Here is a 5026-nt window from a genome sequence, read left to right on the forward strand (position 1 = left end):
ATAATGTTCGAACACAATATATGTTCCAAAATCCTGCTTCATATCGACATTAACGATATGGGGCTGTAATTTAGTGGATTACTCCTACTACCTTTCTTGAATATTGGTGTGACCTGTGCAACTTTCCAGTCTTTGGGTACGGATCTTTCGTCGAGCGAACGGTTGTATATGATTGTTAATATGGAGCTAATGCATCAGGATACTCTGAAAGGAACCTAATTGGTATACAGTTTGGACCAGAAGACTTACTTTTATTAAGTGATTTAAGTTGCTTCACTACTCTGATGTTATTTACTTCTACGTTACTCAAGTTGGCAGCTGTTCTGGGTTCGAATACTGGAATCGTCTTCTTTTGTGAAGGCATTTCGGAAGGCTGTGTTTAGTAACTCTGCTTTGCCAGCACTGTCTTCGATAGTATCTCCATTGCTATTGCGCAAGAGAAGGCATTGATTGTATCTCGCCGGTAGCATACTTCACATACGACTAGAATCTCTTTGGATTTTCTGCCAGGTTTCGAGAGAATGTTTTGTTGTGGAAACTGTTATAAGCATCTCGCATTGAAGTCCGCGCTAAATTTCGAGCTTCCGTAAAAGATCACCAATCTTGGGGATTTTGCATCTGATCTGTAGGATCAGCTGGTAGTAGTTTCAAAATGGCTCAAATGGCTGCAAACACTGTGGGACTTAACATCTGCGGTCATCGGTCCCCTAGACTTAGAGCTACTTAAACCTAACCTAAGGACATCACACACATCCGTGTCCGAGGCAGTATTCGAACCTGCGACCGCAGCAGCAGCAGTGCGGTTCCGGACTGAAGCGCCTAGAACCACTCGGCTGTAGTTTTTTATGGTATTAATAACAGATTTAAAAAACTGCACGATGAGCAATATTGAGGAATTCCAAGAGTGCTCGTTGCCACCATTGCAACAGAATAGACACAGAAGTTCTGTGACTGTGATTTTTTCCAGTGCTCTCTTCCTGTTTTCTTTTATTTCTACAATTTTCTGTGAATACAACTGTAGAAAATAGCTGTAGATGTTTTACATTATACAGGGTGATTCAAAAAGAATACCACAACTTTAAAAATGTGTATTTAATGAAAGAAACATAATATAACCTTCTGTTATACATCATTACAAAGAGTATTTAAAAAGGTTTTTTTTTCACTCAAAAACAAGTTCAGAGATGTTCAATATGGCCCCCTCCAGACACTCGAGCAATATCAACCCGATACTCCAACTCGTTCCACACTCTCTGTAGCATATCAGGCGTAACAGTTTGGATAGCTGCTGTTATTTCTCGTTTCAAATCATCAATGGTGGCTGGGAGAGGTGGCCAAAACACATCCTTAACATACCCCCATAAGAAAAAATCGCAGGGGGTAAGATCAGGGCTTCTTGGAGGCCAGTGATGAAGTGCTCTGTCACGGGCTGCCTGGCGGCCGATCCATCGCCTCGGGTTTCATAACTAATCTTTTTCGTAGGACTCTCCATACAGTTGATTCTGGAATTTGCAGCTCTCTGCTAGCTCTGCGAGTCGATTTTCCTGGGCTGCGAACAAATGCTTGCTGGATGCGTGCTACATTTTCATCACTCGTTCTCGGCCGTCCAGAACTTTTCCCTTTGCACAAACACCCATTCTCTGTAAACTGTTTATACCAACGTTTAATACACCACCTATCAGGAGGTTTAACACCATACTTCGTTCAAAATGCACGCTGAACAACTGTCGTCGATTCACTTCTGCCGTACTCAATAACACAAAAAGCTTTCTGTTGAGCGGTCGCCATCTTAGCATCAACTGACGCTGACGCCTAGTCAACAGCGCCTCAAGCGAACAAATGTACAACTAAATGAAACTTTATAGCTCCCTTAATTCGCCGACAGATAGTGCTTAGCTCTGCCTTTTGTCGTTACAGAGTTTTAAATTCCTAAAGTTGTGGTATTCTTTTTGAATCACCCTGTACACTGTCGAGTCGCATTAATGTGACCACCGTCTGTGTACGACATCAACGTGCAGTAACCACTCAGAAACGGCAGTTGCCACCATTAGCAACTGAGGATACGTAAAGCGGCCTGGGGACGCGGAAAACGTTGCAGTGTTGTCGTATTGCTGAAACGTAGCGATTTATCCGACGTCCGAAACGGTTTTACCACTGGTTTTTGGGCCAAGGATGGAAACATTTCCTAAACAGCTAAGTGTGTAAACTGTTCACGTGCCGCCCTGATTGGAGTATGCCATGTATGGCCAAATGGCGCTAACCGGAAACGACGCCGAAGCACGTGTGGTGCACCACAGCCCATAGGTGATGACGGTGAACAACGGCTGCGGAGATTACAGGATGTTACAAAAAGGTACGGCCAAACTTTCAGGAAACATTCCTCACACACAAAGAAAATATGTTATGTGGACATGTGTCCGGAAACGCTTACTTTCCATGTTAGAGCTCATTTTATTACTTCTCTTCAAATCACATTAATCATGGAATGGAAACACACAGCAACAGAACGTACCAGCGTGACTTCGAACACTTTGTTACAGGAAATGATCAAAATGTCCTCCGTTATCGAGGATACGTGCATCCACCTTCCGTCGCATGGAATCCGTGATGCGCTGATGCAGCCCTGGAGAATGGCGTATTGTATCACAGCTGTCCACAATACGAGCACGAAGAGTCTCTACATTTAGTACCGGGGTTGCGTAGACAAGAGCTTTCAAATGCCCCCATAAATCAAAGGCAAGAGGGTTGAGGTCAGGAGAGCGTGGAGGCCATGGAATTGGTCCGCCTCTACCAATCCATCGGTCACCGAATCTGTTGTTGAGAAGCGTACGAACACTTCGACTGAAATGTGCAGGAGCTCCATCGTGCATGAACCACATATCGTGTCGTACTTGTAAAGGCACATGTTCTAGCAGCACAGGTAGAGTATCCCGTATGAAATCATGATAACGTGCTCCATTGAGCGTAGGTGGAAGAACATGGGGCCCAATCAAGACATCACCAACAATGCCTGCCCAAACGTTCACAGAAAATCTGTGTTGATGACGTGATTGCACAATTGAGTGCGGATTCTCGGCAGCCCACACATGTTGATTGTGAAAATTTGCAATTTGCTCACGTTGGAATGAATCCTCATCCTTAAAGAGAACATTTGCACTGAAATGAGGATTGACACATTGTTGGATGAACCATTCGCAGAAGTGTACCCGTGGAAGCCAATCAGCTGCTGATAGTGCCTGCACATGGTACGGAAACAACTGGTCCTCCCGTAGCACTCTCCATACAGTGACGTGGTGAACGTTACTTTGTACAGCCGCAACTTCTCTGACGCTGACATTAGGGTTATCGTCAACTGCACGAAGAATTTCCTCGTCCATTGCAGGTGTCGTCGTCGTTCTAGGTCTTCCCCAGTCGCGAGTCATAGGCTGGAATGTTCCGTGCGCTCACTAAGACGCCGATCAATTGCTTCGAACGTCTTCTTGTCGGGACACCTTCGTTCTGGAAATCTCTCTCGATACAAACGAACCGCGCCACGGCTATTGCCCTGTGCTAATCCATACATCAAATGGGCATCTGCCAACTCCGCGTTTGTAAACATTGCACTGACTGCAAAACCACGTTCTTGATGAACACTAACCTGCTGATGCTACGTACTGATGTGCTTGATTCTAGTACTGTAGAGTAACTAGTCGCATGTCAACACAAGCACCGAAGTCAACATTACCTTCCTTCAATTGGGCCAACTGGCGGTGAATCGAGGAACTACAGTACATACTGACGAAACTAAAATGAGCTCTAAGATGGAAATTAAGCGTTTCCGGACACATGTCCACATAACATCTTTTCTTTATTTGTGTGTGAGGAATGTTTCCTGAAAGTTTGGCCGTACCGTTTTGTAACACCCTGTATAGGGCCGAACAGACATGCGACTGCCGAGCAAATGACCGTCCAGATGAACCAGGGGAGAACCAAATGTGTCTCCTCAACGAACGATCAGCGAACGTTGTTATGTATGGGCTTCCGCAGCAGGTGTCTGATTTCTGCAGTCATCCTGACTGCTGTTTACCGGCAACAAAGGCTGGAATTTGCACGCCAGTACGGCAACTGGGCGTCCACTCAGGGGGACAGGCCGCCCTTTACTACGAATCACGTATTAGGCTCCATCGGACAGATAAAAATTGGCGTGTACGGTGTGAAACGTCTGAAAGCATACAAGTCTCGAGGGTCGTGGTCTGGGGAGTGTTTTCGTAGCTTTTCCTCGGTGATATCATCATTCTGAAAGACACAGTGGATCAACACAAGTACTCACCTATCCTTGGGGACCGTGTCGGACACTGCATGCAGTTTGTTTTTCCTCGGGGCGTGTCACACAGCTCGCAGTGTGCGTGCTTGTTTCGATGAGCGCCAGGATGACTTTACGTACTCCCCTGGCCACAAAACACCCTGGATTAAGATCCAACCGAGAATCTGTGGGACCACCTCCATCGGACTGTTCACGCCATGGATCCTCAACCTAAAAACTTAGTGCACGGCACTGGAGTGGGCATGGCTTCACATCCCTGTCGGCACATTACAGGATCTCGTTGCATCTTTTCCTGCACGTTTCGCAGGAGTGGTTATTGCTGTGGGCAACGGCCTTGCCGCAGTGGATACACCGGTTCCCGTGAGATCACCGAAGTTAGGCGCTGTCGGGCGTGGCCGGCACTTGGATGGGTGACCATCCGGGCCGTCATGTGCCGTTGCCATTTTTCGGGGTGCACTCAGCCTCGTGATCCCAATTGAGGAGCTACTCGGCCGAATAGTAGCGGCTCCGGTCAAAGAAAACCATCATAACGACTGGGAGAGCGGTGTGCCGACCACACGCCCTTCCTATCCGCATCCTCGGCTGAGGCTGACACGGCGGTCGGATGGTCCCGATGGGCCACTTGTGGCCAGAAGACGGAGTGCACATTGCTGTGAATGCACAGTGTATATGCAATGCCATACTGAAAGGTACATAGAGTGTGCAGAGCATGACAACCAACCT

At 46.8% G+C, this 5026-nt stretch overlaps 1 pseudogene; it reads left to right on the forward strand.

The window, feature by feature from the left end:
• The first annotated feature begins 4627 nt into the window (after positions 1-4627).
• LOC126263905 (5S ribosomal RNA) lies at positions 4628-4745 on the forward strand (annotated as a pseudogene).
• The last annotated feature ends 281 nt before the right edge of the window (positions 4746-5026 follow it).

The sequence above is a fragment of the Schistocerca nitens genome, chromosome 6 (assembly GCF_023898315.1).
Source record: "Schistocerca nitens isolate TAMUIC-IGC-003100 chromosome 6, iqSchNite1.1, whole genome shotgun sequence".
Taxonomy (NCBI): Eukaryota; Metazoa; Arthropoda; class Insecta; order Orthoptera; family Acrididae; genus Schistocerca; species Schistocerca nitens.